This window comes from Canis lupus, chromosome 19, assembly GCF_011100685.1.
Source record: "Canis lupus familiaris isolate Mischka breed German Shepherd chromosome 19, alternate assembly UU_Cfam_GSD_1.0, whole genome shotgun sequence".
Taxonomy (NCBI): Eukaryota; Metazoa; Chordata; class Mammalia; order Carnivora; family Canidae; genus Canis; species Canis lupus.
The window spans coordinates 3,740,845-3,758,238 of NC_049240.1; the positions used below are offsets into that span (position 1 = coordinate 3,740,845).

Consider the following 17,394-nt stretch of genomic DNA (forward strand, 5'->3'; position numbering starts at 1 on the left):
ACTATAATTAAAAATAAATAAATAAATAAATAAAATCTTAAAAAAAAAGGCACCCCCCCCCAAATGTCCAGTAATCCTAGAAAAAGCCTCTGACATCCGCTAATTCTTTTTATAATCTAGAAGGCAGTTTGCCCAGGTGCTTACATGATTTATGGTCAAAATCTAGGGCTACTTTCCCATACCTAGCGCAGGAGCTACAGCCTAATAGCAGCTAGAAGATTAGTAGGAGAGTGGTGCTAGTTCAAGGGGACAAGGAAGATGGGGCGCCCAGGGTGAGAGTGGGATGGCCTGTGGGATGGCGGGAGCCAGGGTCTCCCCATCGCGTGGGCCCTGAAGCATCTGTTGGGGGGGGGGAGCCAGGTCCGTTCTGCGGATAATGTGCCCCTCAGCATGCCGATGCAGCACACAGTGGGCCCCCAATCCTCTTGAGGTTGTTTCCCCAGGAGAATCACCGGGCTGCTGTTCTGCTGTAGTTTTCCTTTTGCTGTCAAAACTGCTGTGCTCCATACTCTCCAGCCTGAGAGTTTCATCTGGACACATTTCTCTCTTCCCCTCAAACGTCAGCTTGCACATCAGGGATTAGAAGAGGAATCATATGGGCGAGAAGGTTCCCTCTGGGTGACTGTGATATGTTGGACATCTGTCTCCCAGTGCATTATGTTCAGTTTAGAACCAATCTCTCAATCAATCACTCAGATTTTTCACAGATGGGTGGATGGACAAACATCTAACAAAATGTCTCGTAGATTCTCATCAAGAGAAGTTCAGGTGCAGGCTGCCCAGAGGTCTCTTCCAGCTCAGTGATTCTTTGAATCTGTGATTGATATTTCAGAAATGGGGATATCACTTGGTATATTTGTCAGGGGCTGGTGATCCTCGTGAAACTTGAGTACAGTCTGGGGAAAGCCTTGAGGAAGATACGAATCCCACGGAGGTGCTTGCAGAAGAGACAAGCTAGGCATCAGATGGCATGGGTAAAAAACATGGAAAAGCCTTTCTGGGAAAGTTGTCAATGGAAAATAAGAGGGGAAGGAATCTGGGAGGACCAGAAGTGTTTGATAACAGACAAAACCTAATCCTGCAGTTGAACATGGCAGGAAAGGAAACAAGAAAATTGCAATAACCATTATGTCAGGAACTGTACCCCGTAAGGCAACAGCAGGTCATACAGGTAGAGGTTTCAGACACAGATCAAATTACACGTCTGGTCTCCAATAAACAGTTGGGCTCACATCCATCTCTCTGGCCACCTCTGCATGCACAAATAACAATCCGTTGCAGTAACCACACCTTAGAGTATCATCCAAAAAAACTTTAAAAGGTATATTCAGATGCTATAGTGCCTACGCCCTTCTTTCATTTAGCAATGTATGCACAGCCCGACAGCCTGCACCTGCCAAGTAGGAGGACACACCTTCTCTTACGTGGGGGCTGGGGACAGTGACTTAGATAGGAACCTCAGGAAAAGCAGATGGCTCGCTCTCTCTCAAGACAAAAAAAAAAAAAAGAATCTGTGGAACGGTCAGGTAGGAATTTAGGAAAGTTATTGGAAACAGTGAATCACAGGCCTACTTGTCACTCAGTCATTCATTAAATCCCCCCCCCCCCCAAGTGACAAGTGAGTAGGGACGTGTGGGTGGCTCGGTGATTGAGCATCTACTTTGGGCCCAGGGCGTGATCCTGGAGACCCGGGATCGAGTCCCACATCAGGCTCCCTGCATGGAGCCTGCTTCTCCCTCCGCCTGTGTCTCTGCCTCTCTCTCTCTCTCTCTCTCATAAATAAATAAATAAATAAATAAATAAATAAATAAATAAATAAAATCTTAAAAAAAAAAAAAAAGGCAAGTGAGTACCAAAATGAAGGTTGGCAAGGGACTTGCAGCATAACAGAGAGAGACTGGTGAGCACATGGTTGCAATGCAGGCAATTAGGAGGCCAGTGGAGGAAAAGCAGAGGGTGCTCTGGGTGTTCAGAGGGGAAGCGAGCAGCTGAGCTGTTGACAGAGAACATGTCCTGCGTGTGATGTTAGAGTTCAGGGTTTAAGGATGACTAGAAGGAGTTAGCCAGGTGAAGGATGAAGAGCGGTGGGGGCAGAGGCAGAGGCAACAGTGGAGAGCCAGACGCATTCGGCCAAATAAAAGTGATTTGCTAGAACGAGAGTCAGCCTGGGGCTCAGGTGGGGGCGGTCCCCAGACGGGGCTGGAGAGCTAGGGCGCGAAGGGTGCCCTGCTGGGGAATGTGACTCTTACCCTGCACAGAGCTGCGGGGAGCAGAACTGAGGAGCACAAGTATCATGAGAAAGGTCAGTCTCATGACTGGGTGGCGGGAGTGTGTATGGCAGGGCGACCCGAAAGGAAAGTGAAAAACAGGGAGAGAGACCAGCAGGTGATCCAGGAGAAGTGACGACCTGGACCAAGGGAAATGGCAGCCAGGAGGAGGTTACGGAGGTAAACCTACCAGAGTCTCTACTGGGTTAGGCATGAAGACTGAGAAGGGTAAAGGACGAGGCTAGGCCTCGTGAGCCGGCCAGGCCAAGCCAGATGGCAGCACCATTGAGAGGCATGAGTTGGAGGCCGGATTGAAGAGGAAAGGACACGTGGGGTAACTGGTTTCATTCTGGTTCCACTGTGAGTCCCGCCTGCTGTGAATTTGCATTTACCTTCAAGCTGCTGATGGTAGGAGCTGACCTGGCACAAGATTTAGTCCCACCTTCCTATCAGGCCCTGGGAAGCCAGAGAGCCTACTACCCCTGGAACGACCCTAAAGGAGAAGGGCAGGGGGTTTTCACTTCATAAAACCTGGATGTTTCCTTAAGGAATGACTCTTTACGTTGGTTCTCAGGGCTACAGTGTGCTGATACTCCTAGGAACAACTGGTCACGGACCCCGGTGCGGGGCAAAAAGTTGCAGGCGGGGCAGGGCGAGAGCAACGTGCCATCAGCAAAAAGCCATCTGTGCTGGTAGGAACCTAACCCAGCTTAACACAACCAAAGCACCAAGACACGTGCAAGTCGTTTCCAGAAATACTGTATTGCCAGCTTGAATGTATACACTGGCTTCTCCAGGGCAGCGTCCCTGTGGGGTTGAGGTCAGCTGGTACACGTCAGGGTCCTTTGAAGGTCCAGGCTGGGAGTCCTTGGCTCCCAGGTGTAGTTGGCGAGATATTCTAGGACGCCGTAGGGTACAAGCTTCCTAGGGCCTTTCTTTTCTCTCCAGCCATATGTGATTCAATTTTCGTTTCTATGTCTTGGCGGGCATAGTAAAAATCTTCTCAAAACTAGAGGTCCATTTCCTTTAACACCATGGTAGACTTTAAAAGAGTAACCCCGGGCACCTGGGTGGCCCAGTCAGTTGAGCATCTGCCTTTGGCTTAGGTCATGATGCCAGGGTCCTGGGATCGAGCCTCGTGTCAGGCTCCCTCCCTGCTCAGCGGGGAGCCTGCTTCTCCCTCTGCCTCTGCTGCTCCCCCTGCTTGTGCTCTCTCTCTATCTCTGTTAAATGAATAAATGAAATCTTAAAAAAAAATAAAAATAAAGCATACTACAGGACTAATAAATTGGGATTAGGAGATTCAAAGTAGCATTCTGCAGACAACCTACAGTGCTGCAGGGCTCTGCACAAAGTTGCTTTTTTCTTCTCCTCTGTGCCGCTCTCCTAATGAATCATGGAGGCGAACAAACAACTTTTGAGGTGACTTTCCATTTCTCATTCTCACACTTACTTCTCCTCTCCCCAGACTGCTGCGGGGTTCTAGCAGGAGTTCTCCCAAGCTAGAAATTTGGCTTCAAACTTGGAAAACATGTTCTCCACCAGGTTTGGACCCTATGGAATCCGTTAAATAAATTACATCGGAAATCACAGAGTTAGGGTTTTTTGGGTTTGTTTGTCTCTGCTCAGACTATTGCCACATCGCGACGCACCACCTAAATTTGAGACAACCAGAAATCTCAGTAGAGCTTCCTAGGTTCCAGCAGGTTCATCAGCAGGACCACCCACTGTCTCTGCGCTTCATGCATCGAGGATGTTCATCTAATACTGACTTGCAAAAGCTCGCTCTGTCTCTCTCTCTCTTTTTTTTGCTATCATAATAAACCATATATGGGAACCCAAAAAAGTCATTTGAAACTCTGAATCAAATCAATTGCAATAGTGACACAGCCGTAGACTCTAACTTGATTGGTTGCCCCCATCGCTGGCATAGTTCTCTGCAGTGCAAGATGCTCAGTAGCGTGAGGTCTGCGCCAAATAACAAGAGCCGGCTTTCTCCAACGTCGGTCTGGGCACTTTTCATTCCCAGAGCCTACAGGTGTTATCCTGGCTTAAGGCTGTTGAAATATGGAACAGCAAACCAGCTGTCATTCATAAGAATTGGTGCTGGCCAGCTGGCCAAGCCAACTACAGGAATAAAGACATGCCTTTTCACTCTGATACACGGGGGCCTTGCCTCTGAGCAGACAGCTGAAGAATCTCAGGTGACAGCCCCCAGGAGTAGTGTTTGTGGCATTCAGGCATTCACTACCCTGAAGAAGCAGGGCTGGAGACATCTGTTGTCAGCATGCTGATGAGGAAAAGCAAAGACTGACCATGCCTTTTCGCAGGGCTTTGGGTAGAGGAAGAGAAACGGAGAGAAAAGCTTGGGGGACTACATGCCATAAATTGATCCTATTTGTAGCTTCTTCCGTTGTGTTCATTAGGAAAGGAACACCCGGAATCACAATGGCACTGGAGCAATTGGTCATTTCAAAAAATTGAATCCAAAGTGTAATACGGTGACCCTTGTGTATTCCCGATGTAAGTGTAAATAGGTTTAAGTCTTTCCAGAGGGCAATTTGGGAATATGTTCCAAAACAGGAGCCTTAAAAACACTCAGGCTCTTTGACACAGAACTCCGACTTCTAGGAAGTTATTCAAAGGAAATAATCAAAGACATGCACAGAGGACCACTCATTTCGGCATGACTTACAATGGGAAAAAATTGAAAACGGTTTAAATGTCCAACAGTAGACAATTGGTTAAATAAATACCACATCCCTAGAATGGAATAATAGGATCCTTATTGTGGCTGAGTACCTTGGAAGGAGTAACCAATTGATTCCTATTCTGTGGTAATGATTACCAGTGATTTTGTTTTCCTGTGTTGTATTTGTTGCTTCAACTTTCCGTAGTGGATAAATGTATAATCAAAAAGAAAAACAACTTTAAGGAAATATAAGAGCATGTTTACATTTCTGAATTTAAAAGCCACCCGTACTTCACCACCCTCACACCATTTTGTTCTGCATATTTGTATTTTTTACATTATACACTAGTTTAAGTTTTAACACGGTCATCGTCGTAAGGCACATGCGATTTTATATTCTGCTTTTCAGCTAACATTAGAGCTCCATCTTATACATAATCTATAATTTCACATTCACAACTTTATAACATTGCAACAGATTAATGTCCAACACACAGTAGGTAATATCAAGTCTGCCTTGGGTGAAGAGGGTTTTCATGAACTCCCACCCCTTGCCCCCACCCCAGCCCCTGAACGGAATTAATCATCCACTCATCCCTGTCTTGCTCGCTGCACACATAACTCTTTGTTTCCTTGTTTGTCCCCATTCTGACGCAGGAGTTACCTGCGGGCAGGCCAATCCTGTGTATCTCCTGGGCAGGCCGACGCCTGGCACATGCATAACATTTGCTCAGTAAAGGTACACCCATGAGCAGAAAGAGAGGTGAACCAACAGACAGACGGAAGAAGAGAGCAGGGCTAGGATTTGATGATTTAATATCCATTTGGCTTGAGTAGCCTTGCAAACTTATTAATTTCAGCCTCAGTGAAGTGCGAAGGTGAGGAGCATAAAAGGTAACACATTTGTTTTCCCCTGGAGTCATTTTGTGAAACCATATTTTATATTCCCAGCAACTTTTAGACCCTGACTTCTCAAGGCCTGTTTTTAATAGCTCTGTTACCAGCTTCTAAAACACATCTTTGGCTCTTTGGTCCGGACTTTTCCCGCTTCACGTGCATCACGTTCCTTTCCAAATTCGGATCAATGTCCATAAGGGTTAAGATGCTCCTAGCAAAACTAATTAAAGAAACTAAAAAGAGGGGCACCTGGGTGATTCAGCGATTGAGCGTCTTCCTTAGGCTCAGGTCGTGACCCCGGGGTCCTGGGATCGGGCTCCCTGCATGGAGCCTGCTTCTCCCTCTGCTGTGTCTCTGCCTCTCTCTCTCTCTCTCTCTCTCTCTCTCTCTGTGTCTCTCATGAATAAATACGTAAAACTTTAAAAAAAAAAACTAAAAATAAAAGAACAGAATAAGAATGGCTGCTTAATGGGTACGGAGTTTCTGGGTGGGATGATGTAAAAGTTCTAGAAAGAGATAATGTGGTGGTTGCAGCATGAATGTACTGAAAGCCACTGAATTGTGTACATTTAAGGGTGGTAAAAATCATAAATGTTATGTATATTTTGCCACAAGAAAAAAGAAAAAGGAGGGAAGGAAGGAGGGAAAGAGAAATGAAAGGAAAATAGAAATGGAGTCGGGTGGCGCCCACTCTTTCTATAAATCTGGTTTTTATTAGCTGAGCCCTTTCCTGAACAAGATTCAAGACTGCAGTAAGTCTTTTTGAAGACAGGAAGAATAAATTCCTCAGGTTTGTATTGTATCCTATTATCTTGACCTAGCAGATAGGTCCAAAAAAAATCGCCCGGCTGCAGAAACTTTGCCTCCTGTCTTCTTTCTTCCTCTCAGCTCTTCCCATTGTCACCACAAGGAAGCGACTGATGACCAGGAGCATTAGCAGCCTGAAGAACTACCGTTATAAATGTAGAGGGTCAATTTTTTTTTCCTTAAAATTATTGCCTGCCCCTAGCTTTTTTTTCTTCCAGAATCAATCTAAAATCCTTTTGGTGGTAATCCTGTGTTTATTCGAGTGGCCGTGTTACTTCTTATCTATACACATGCTCTCTTAGAAGAAATATGTGCAAGGCTACGTGGTAAAGATTTTTTTTTTAACTATCATTTAGAAAAATACAAAAGGTTTTGCATCAAGTCTTGCTCTGAATGAAGCCAGGAGAGGGAAGCCCCAGCTTCCAGGGCTTCTGGTAGCAGCCCCCCCTTCGTCCAGCCGTCCTCTCTTGGTTCCCATAGAAGAGGGCAAGGACAGGTTGTCATCACTCACCCGTTTTCTGATGTGAGGCTGTGAGCACCAAGAGAGCCAGGCCAGGTCCAGGGTAGATACGCCATGTAGGCAAGAGGACTATCACCCTGGTCGTGCCAGCTATCCAAGTGCCTAGGCCCCAGCCTGGGTCCATGTAGCCAACAAGCCAAAATACCATATCTCACTGATCCCAACATGCAGACATTTACATGTCTGAAATCATGATGGAACTTAGAGCCAATGGCTCTCTAGAGTTTAGCGGAAGCTTCTTTTCTTTCTTTCGAGAGGTATATAACACATGTCTTCAAATTTATGAATCTTACACTTGATGCAATACGACATAGAGAGAGAACCTTGAGGTCAACATCTGCAACATTTTGTAAAGAAATCCTTGCAACCCCTACCTGCAGGGAAAGTTAGAATTTGAATCCCTGCGTCACACGTGAGGGAGAAGACAAGTCTAGTTGAGAGGCAAGCTGACGATGATGAGCTTCAGACTTCTGCTGCTGGGCCTGGACCACAGTAGTGATAAATGCGGCCCAGGCCTCCTTACGCATGGGGCTCCGTGGAGGTCTCTGCTTGAATGTGTACCTTTCTTTATCAAAGGGGCTGTTACAACCTTGCAAGCAGACATTGCAAGAAAGAAGAATGGTTCCTTTGTGGATGAGAGGTCAAAGATGCCATTGGAACGCTGTGACTTGCCGTGGGCCGAATTGTGACCTGGGCTGGGTTTATATCCGTGTCCTCTCCTTCCCTCCCACAAGGCGTAAGGTCCACCAGGCCTGCACATCCTGTATGCCACCACTTGGAACCTAAGCGCTCTCTGGGGTTAGGGACTGTGTGGGCTCCAGCCACCCTCAGCAATATGTTAAGTGTCATAGTGATGTCCTAGAAAACCGAAGCCCAAATGTGAATACGTTCTACTGGGACAGAGACATGGGAGAGAGTTTCTAAGAGGCATTTTGTTATCTGGGAAATCATACCTATGGGTGACCACCCACCCCACCTGCGCTTGAGATCCATCTTACAATAAGATCCTGCTTACTCTGCGTGTCCGAACCAGAGTTGGAGCCTGAAGGCTGGGGGCTGGTTTCCAGGCCTGAAAGTCTTGAACCCGGGGAAAGGAGCGATCGGACCGACAGACACCATTTGCCGGCTGTCCCAAACCGGCGAGGAGGCCCCATCCTACTCCCCACAGATGGATGACCCTTTTCAACTGGGGCTGAAATCAGGAATGTGAAAGCCCAACAAAAACCTTTCTTCCCAAACTTCCTCCCACCCCTAGGAGAGAGGGAGGGGGCAAGTGTGGCCAGTAACTAAGCTTGAGGATGGGAAATGCCAGGTGACAAGGTATCACTGACTTTTGAAATTCGAGACATAGTGACCTTAGACCATTTCTAGGTAAAATATAAAACGAGGTTGACTGAACCTAAGGCGAGCCTGACTGGCTCTTGCAATGTGTTTTTTCTCAGCTGCCCAGGGTAGGCTCCTGCACTGAGGTCACACAGCAGCATCCGTGCAGGAGTGAATGCCACCGGGTCAGGTTTCATCACGTGACGTGATATGGTTTAGATCCAGCGCCATCGGTAACTCTCAGATTCAAAGAGGATTTAAGGCTTAGTATCTCCAAGGAACAAAGGGGAAGAAAACCCAAAACCGCCCCAAAAGGCATCTCTAGAGTCCGTCTGGTTTGCATTTAGTGCAGAGACAGCAAATGCCTGACAGTTTGCAGAAGGAGGACCAGGGACCCAAAGGCCCCTCCTTCTTTCTGAACAATTGACTTTATTGGAGATGGAGAGTGACCCACAGGACAGCATCTGTCCTGAGTTTCTAAAGCGTCTAATGCCACCTAGGAAGGGGCTGAGAGGTTGTCACCCTCCTTCTCCTTTGCTGGGTGGCTATGGGAGGCACCGAGGGAATCTTTTTTTTTTCTTAAGATTTTATTTATTTATGCATGAGAGACAGAGAAAGAGGCAGAGACACAGGCAGAGGGAGAAGCAGGCTCCCTGCGGGGACTGGATCTGGGACTCGATCCCGGGACCCCGGGGTCGCGCCCTGGGCCGAAGGCAGGTGCTCAAGCCCTGAGCCTCCCCGGGTGCCCCTTCACTTAGCATTGGAATATCATGCGGACCATGAACAACCTTATCGTGGGAGACTGGAATTCTCACAGATGAATCCCAAAGCAGTCCGCCACCCAGAGTTACTTGTGTCGTTCACGGCTGCGTTTGGCATCCTATTGGCACTTCAGGGTACAATCAAATTCACTGTCACTCTGGTGACATGAATAATCCATCCATATTAATGAAATGATAGCTGTTCCCTTGCCGTCTCTTTTCCTTTTCTCAAGCTGACTTCAAATACAGTGAATCCCACTCCGGAATCGCAGGTGGGGATTTTCCTCCTCACCTCCGCCGGGGGCTGGGGGCCGGGGGCAAAGATAATGGCAGGATGGTCATGCAGAATAACTGTAAAATAATTACTGTGCTGCTCCGAACTCTGTATTATTCATCCGGGTAGCCGGAGCTCCCGTTCAGTAGCACACTTGAGTGGCAACCTCACCAATTAGCGCGGCTGCCGCAGGTCTGTGAATTGCATGTGAAAACGGAATTTGTCCAGAAGTGCTCATGCAAATTGTGCAACACGAATGTGGACTCCGTGTCACGTCCTTTCACGTGCTCTGACAGACTCATGTCTTCCCAGATTTCTCTGATCGGTGGCCCCCCTCTGACAGTGAGGGAGCTCACACGCCAGAGGAAACGGCTCCTGTTGCTCTGGGGGCTGCGTCTGTGGTGAGGTTTACGAGCTGTTCCTGTGGCTGCGTCTTGCCTCAAAAAAACAATCAGATCTTCACTCAGATATGCAAGAAAACAGATTAGGAAGGAAATATATGCAAATGTCTATGTGGATGCCTCAAAAGCTAGAACTTGGCCCCTTGGTGCTTAAGTAGCCATTTCTCATAGGGAAAACTTTTTTAGTGCTTTAGCATGAATGTATGATTGATGTCTTAAAAATCTGCACTACTGCAAAAAAAAAAAAAAAAAAAAAAAAAAAAGACCCTGAAAAGCAAAAGGGTTAGGACAAAATAATGAACTTCACCATTATTTTGAAGACTCAGGGTATATATTATATTTATAAACGTAGTAACCGTATGTTCATAAGCTAGCTTTTGTTCTTCCTCAATGTGAAGAAATTCCCAATCTTCCCTGGAAGAAAATACTTCTTCCACTGGAGCTCTGCTTAGAACAGGGGGACTGTTCTTTGCTGAGAGTTTGGGGGCCTGGGTGGGGAAGAGGCGCTCCGAGGCCTCGAGCAGCAGCGGGTCATGCCCCCAGTCTGCTGGCCACGGATGCGGGATCAGACATGGGGTGCGCACCAAGGAGGCCCCAAGAGGAGCCCTCCTCTGAGGCCAGCCCAGCAAAGCCGGGATGAAGTTAGCAGGCTTTGAGAACGGCTGCTGCAGAAGAGCTGGGCGGCTTGACACCCTCCTTCTTTCCCCTGCCCTTCCTCCAGCTGACATCTCAGGTGCGGGCCCCTGAAGTTGCTCAACTTTCCAAAGCTGCATTCAGACTGAAGGAAAAATAGGAAATTTCCCTCCAAAAGCACCTTTGTTCTTTCCCGCCCATCATCTAGACAGCAGAGAGTGGCGCTTTGGAGAAGGTCTCCAGGCCAAACCCCATCCTACTCTGGGGATGGGGATGGAGGCACCTGCCAGCCGGGGTCTGTTCTGGGACTTTCCTCCAGCTGGTGCTTCTGTAGCGGCATCACCGCCCCCTCGGTTCCAACCATGTCCATTTATGTACTGGACATAATGTCATCCCCTCTGTCCCTTCCCGTCTGCTCTTGCTGTTGGGTCCCAGATACCCTTGTTGTTGTTGCTAAGATTTTATTTAGTCATGAGAGACACAGAGACACAGGCAGAGGCTGATGTGGGACTCAATCCCAAGACCCTGGGATTGTGCGGTGAGCCGAAGGCAGACGCTCAGCCCCTGAGCCCCCCGGGGTGCCGGCTCCAGGGGTTTGGGCCTGACTTGCATCCCTTGCAGGAGTTTCCAGCTCCTCCTCCTGGTGTCCCAGTCCCGCCTTGGCACCGTCCTGAGGAGTGGGCCTCTTTCTTTGGGGCCTGCAAGAGGAGCGCAAGAAACGTCAGGTCACATTCCAGGCCGAGCCCTGGAAATTGGAAGCTAGAATGTGTCTCTTCTGGCGGCCTCAGCACCACAGGCCTCATTCCCGAGGACGGGCCTGGCCGCCGCCGGCTGCAATCATAGGGAGGAAGCCTCCTCGGGGGCCGCTCGGTGCCCACAGGCCTCGCCTTGCGTGTGCCCCGCTGCTCTTGGCGCCTGGCACTGATCACATCATAGCTGCAAGGGATAAACACCACGCGGGATTTCTCAAAGCCCCTGACCCCCGAAATGTGGATGCAAACACTTGAAGGAAAATCCCCGGGGATCCCTGGGTGGCTCAGCGGTTTGGCGCCTGCCTTTGGCCCAGGGCGCGATCCTGGAGTCCCGGGATCAAGTCCCGCGTCAGGCTCCCAGTGCATGGAGCCTGCTTCTCCCTCTGCCTGTGTCTCTGCCTCTCTCTCTCTCTCTCTCTCTCTCTCTCTCTCTCTCTCTGTGTATCTATTATAAATAAATAAATAAATCTTTAAAAAAAAAGAAAAAAGAAAATCCCCTGTCCAGGCAGAAAAGCAGTTGCCCCCTGCTCTGTGTCCTCTCCCCTTCTTCCCCGCAAAACTCCCAAATGACATCTGCTCTGTCTCAACGGCGCGCAAGTGTGGGTTAGCTTTTAAGGGTTTAAGGGGATTTCTTTTCCTGAACCCACAAACTTCCTTGAGATTGCCAGGAGCCTAGGAAATGTGTCACTTGAGCCGCAGTTTCCCGGAACACCGGAGGGCAGGGCCTTGCTCTCTTCTTAGGCCTTTGCTTCCCCACCAGGACGCAGGCGAAACGGCTGAGGGGCGAGGGGTGCACAGTAGCCGGGAGACACCCCACCCCCCACCCCCGCTGCTGGCCCAGGATTCCTTTAGAGGAGCCGAGGCCAGGACCCTCCGAGGCCAGCAGAGCAGACGCCGGGCCCCACTCGCCCCCACTCCCCCTCGGCCTCTGATTACCTCTGCTTGGGCAGAGGAGGGAAGCAATCTGCCTCCCTTCTACTTGCTTCATAAAAGAAAACATAATCATAGTTTGACACATTACTTTTGGTGGATGCACAGAAAGAATGTCCTAGATTAGAAAGGGAGAGAGGAGTTGGGGGTGGGGCGGCGAGAGGAAAACAAATTGGCTGCCTGCAGAGGTCCAGTGTCAGACGTCAGAGGCATCTTGTTCCCTCAGACGCTGCGGGAAAGACCATGGCAACGAGGGGCCCAGAAAGCGAGAGAGACAGATGGGGAGGCTTGCAGCCCCTCCCTCAGATTAGAGACAGAACAAATAGGTGAAGCAATCCATTTTCCAGAGCCGGTGGTGGGAGCCCTGGGCACCGCGGACCGGCGCTCCTCGGCCTTGTCTCAATAGGGGCACGAAGGTTTCCAAAGAGAAGATTTTTATCATGCGTTTGGAGAAGACACCTGGTTTCCCAGTTGCCCATAAAAAGCGTGCTTTCCCCTGGAAGCTCCAAATGCACCCTCAGTCATGAGTCTTCAGTGACCTACCCGGTTTTGCAGAGATAAACTGTTTTGTTAGAGATTATCATTATTTTTTTAAGATTTTATTTATTTATTCACGAGAGACACAGAGAGAGAGAGGCAGAGACCCTGGCAGAGGGAGAAGCAGGCTCCCTTCGGGGAGCCCGATGAGGGACTCTATCCCAGGACCCTAGGGTCATGCCCTGGGCCGAAGGCAGGTGCTAAACCACTGAGCCACCCAGGCTGCCCAGTTAGAGATATTTTGTTTTTTTTTTTTAATTTATGATAGAGAGAGAGAGACAGAGGCAGAGACACAGGCAGAGGGAGAAGCAGGCTCCACGCCAGGAGCCCGACGCAGAACTCGATCCCGGGACCCCAGGATCGCGCCCTGGGCCAAAGGCAGGCGCCAAACTGCTGAGCCACCCAGGGATCCCAGAGATGATTTTTTTTTTTAAACACATTTTTTTTTAATTTATTTATGATAGTCACAGAGAGAGAGAGAGAGAGAGGCAGAGACACAGGCAGAGGGAGAAGCAGGCTCCATGCACTGGGAGCCCGATGTGGGATTCGATCCCGGGTCTCCAGGATCGCGCCCTGGGCCAAAGGCAGGCGCCAAACCACTGCACCACCCAGGGATCCCCCAGAGATGATTTTTATTATCATCTCCAGTTTAGGTTTTCAAGGTGGGTGTTACAAATGCAACATTAACCATCTTAGGAAACTACATCACACGAACAAGATTTAGCATTGAGACCCAGGGTGATTTTCTGACTGCTTTAAAAAATCCACCATAGAATGTAAACCCAGCAACTCAGCCTAGGAAACACCAGGTGTCACATTTGTTATGAGGTCTACTTGTCACATCTAAGCCCTTTCAACTGGGGACCATCTCGCAGTCATTGTTCCTCGTCAGGCCTTGAAAAGCATTAAGTAAAAACACGGAGCAGTTAGTAGAAAGTTGAGAGAACACGTGAAGGAAGCACACAAATGAGGTTTCTTCCTCTCAAAGTACTTGTGGTCCCATTTCCTGCTACTGTCTGGCATCTCCTCCTCGGCCCCCGAATATGCTTTTAGGGCTCAGAAAGTGTTCGAGGCACATGCCCACTGTCCTACTCTCGGTGAAAAGCCAGGTGGTGTACTGTACTCACATTTAAATAAATTCAGTTGTGAAAGAGGAGGGAGGACCAAGAAAACTGGAATCCCTCATACCTGATTTTTTTTTAAGATTTTACTTTAAAAAATAAATTAAAAAATAAAGATTTTATTTATTTATTCATGAGAGACCCAGAGAGAGAGGCAGAGACACAGGCAGAGGGAGAAGCAGGCTCCATGTAGGGAGCCCGACGCAGGACTCGATCCCAGGACCCCGGAGTCACACCCTGGGCCAAAGGCAGACGCTCCACCACTGAGCCCCTCCCCAGTTGTCCCTCACGCTCCATTTTTAGGTGGGGATCACATTCTCGGGCCAGATTTTCAGTAGCCACGTGAGGGCAGGGTGAGAACCAGTGGACCGGGGCTGGGGGGGGACCCCGGACACTGCACGTGGTGAAGAGCGTGGGCTCCTCTTCTTACCCAGACACACCCTGCAGGTGGCTTGGCGCATCCCTCCTCAGTTCCCACGGTCGGTAGCCCGGTCTCGGCCACCTCGCCTTCACCTCCCGGGCTGCCTCTCAGCCCTGCCCACTGCTCTTCCCCTTCTGATCCGGCCCCGTTCTGATCCCTGCTTTACCTGACACCAGCTTAATCTTATGGAAGTAACGCTCTGATCACTGTATTCCCTCCGCGAGACTGCTGTGGTCCCGTCTGTTGGTCGGGGCACGTGACTACATGCAGGCCTGTCCGTGGTCAGACCACGCAGTGCAGCTTTCCTCCCACACCCCAGTGCACACCTCAGCATGGGGCCTGAGCACCGTCCCCTCCCTCCTGCGAGTGGCTGCTCCTTCCTTCTTTGCTCACTCAAATCCAAACCTGCTTCCATCGAGGCTTCTGGTCAAGTGTGCCCATGTCCATGAAGCTCTTCCGAAGCAGAACCAGAGAATTTTAGGGCAGGTGGGAGCCTTCAAGATCACAGGTGTCATCATTTTATAAGGGAGGATACTAAAGCTCAGAGATGTTTGGGGACTTGCCCCAGGGCAACCAGTCTCTGGAACCCATGTGTCCCCCATTCCACCCCCTTTCTGCCATGTAACTGTGACCATCCCAGGTCTGGCCCAGCTGGCTTTATGGAAATCCTGTGGAACCACAGCACATGCCACAGGCTCACCTTTGATGAGCTGGGATCATTTTCCAGCTTTCCTATGAAGGGAGACCTTGTCTCTCCACTGGGATTGTGGTGTCCCACGGGACGAGGCCACAGTGGCCCTTCTCTTAGATTCCTGCCATCGTGCTGGGGTGCCATAGGCCCTTGGGAATTCCCAGGGTAATCAAAGCATTTTTTAAAGGGGGATGTGATGTCTGAAATGAAAAAAGACCTCAGTGGCAAAGTATATGTAATGTACTAGTGCTCAGATCTCAGGTGCATGGTTTGTGGTGTGCACTTATTTTAGGGTGATGGATGCATTTTGGCCACGGAGCAGTAGTCCTTACCATGCAGAAAGCCAAAGCAAACTGGCAAGCACAATCCATACCCAGGCCTCTCCATATTCTATTATGCAAGTCAGTTGTTACTTGTCTGCTTTGTTTTATTTGTTTGCCTGGGTTTTATTTGGGGCCAAGTGTTCTCTAAGAAAAACTCAAGTCGGAGATGCCATCAAGGATGCACAGCACTGTACAGCTTCCAGGGGCAGGCGTGAGGCTTCACGTCCTTGGACCAGGGCCCTGAACTTAGGGGGCTTAGCAGCCTCGGCAAGTACATTTCACTCACCTAGGTACTGTTTCTTACCAGAGTCCTTCAGCAAAAAAGTGAGTCCAGAGTATTCCGGGCCTTTCTAGGTTCCCACCTGGGATGTGTGTGCATCTGCCTGCGGGATATATTTGGACTCTGTCCCCAAGAAGCCTCTGGGGAGGTACTGAGAGTGGGTGGGACCCGCAGAAGCCCCAGATATTTCCATGGCAATGGTGGCTGGGCTCCGAGGCGCAGGGTGGCCCCTCCGTGTTGTGAGATAGACCTCCACACCCCGTACATAGGCCTCGACTCCCGGGGCGGGGGGGGCGGGGGGAAGCTTGTGTTTACTAACTAATGAGGGCTCAGGGACTCCTCCTTTCCTTGGAAATGCTCTACGACTACCCCTGAAAAGGAATGAAAGATAGATAGGCCCTGTCACCCTTTTTTACATGCTCCTAAATATGAATTAAGAGGTAATATTCACTGGGCCTTATATAGAAAGTAATCCTCAGTAAAAAAGTAAGTCCTCAAAAACCTAAGGTAAATAAAGAAGGGACTCTCTCCTGCACTGGCTTCTCCTGGGTGTCACGTCATGGGAACCTGAGATAGACCCACAGCTCAGCCTAGGGGGTCATCATCCCCACCTCCACACTCCGCAGCAGGCTTCCAGCCATTCCTATTTATCCTCAGCTTCCAGAAAGGGTTTGGTTGACTTGGTTGGGATTTTCATCGTGGCCGATTGAGAAGCTGTCTATTCTTAATGATGGGGGGAGGCTACAGAGGAGAAGCAGCCCAAAGGAGAAGGTCATCGGTTGGCTCAAGGTTGGAGATAACAAATCTGCATATTAGGAAATGGCCCAACGGTAAGGAAGACCAGAAATGCGAAGATCCTTCTGAGGCTGATCAGGCCCCTGAGCAGCAGGTTGGCTCCCCATATTCACCGTATCCACCTCCCACATTAATCACCTGACCCTCCCCGTCCTGATTTTGACCTCCTGCGAGCATCAACCAGGAGGGAAGTGGCAGCTGGGAAAGCTCTTGGAGGAGGCGCTGCTTCGGGGGCGAGGGGTTTGTGTGCAGAGATCACGTGCGTGTTGTAGCGTTGCTCACCCGGCCCTGGGAAGACAGAGGAGGGGAAGGTTCGGTCAGCTAGCTAGAGGAAGAATTAGCCCAGGAAACTGTAGGGAAAGTGGAGAGGGGCTGGGCACTGGAGGTGATCTATGACAAGGAGGTCAGACTCGGCCTTAGCTTCTGATAGCGAGGGATGGGAGAGCGGGAGCCATCCCAGAGGGTGAAGCAGAAATGCTGATGCTTTCAGAGGGGATAAGTGGCAAACGATTACGGGCACATACCCCCATCCTAGAAGGCCTGTGCGCTGTTGTCGACATGAGTGGGTTTATTCCTCACTAAAATGGAAGTTTCACAGAAGCTTCGCCATCACGCGAGGGCCTGATTCCACAGTTAGCTATCGGCTGAGTTTTTCTCCTGTGCAAGACGATATTTTCCTTGATAAGGCTGAGGAGCTGGTCTCGTTATTAAGAACAGAATATGAGCCAAAAATATCAGCCCTCCTTAAAGTTTCGAATTTTCTCATCATTTATTAATATTGGTGCTAAGAAGAGCAAACATTTGTGAGCACTTGCTGTATGCCGGGTGCTGTGGAGTCATGCTACCTGACTGAAGTCCTGATAACATTGGGTGAAAAGTTTAAGATCTGTAGAGGATGGTTCCTAATTGCTTTCAGATTCCATGAACCAGGATACTACAGGTGGGAGGTGGGAGTCAGGAGCTGTGCTG

The 17,394-nt window shown here is 49.4% G+C and overlaps 1 protein-coding gene across 1 annotated transcript in view; it reads left to right on the forward strand.

Moving 5' to 3' along the window:
- LOC119863905 (mastermind like transcriptional coactivator 3) overlaps positions 1–17,394 on the forward strand; it is a 407,795-nt gene that overhangs the window by 366,800 nt on the left and 23,601 nt on the right. The gene's annotated exons all lie outside the window — the stretch shown is intronic.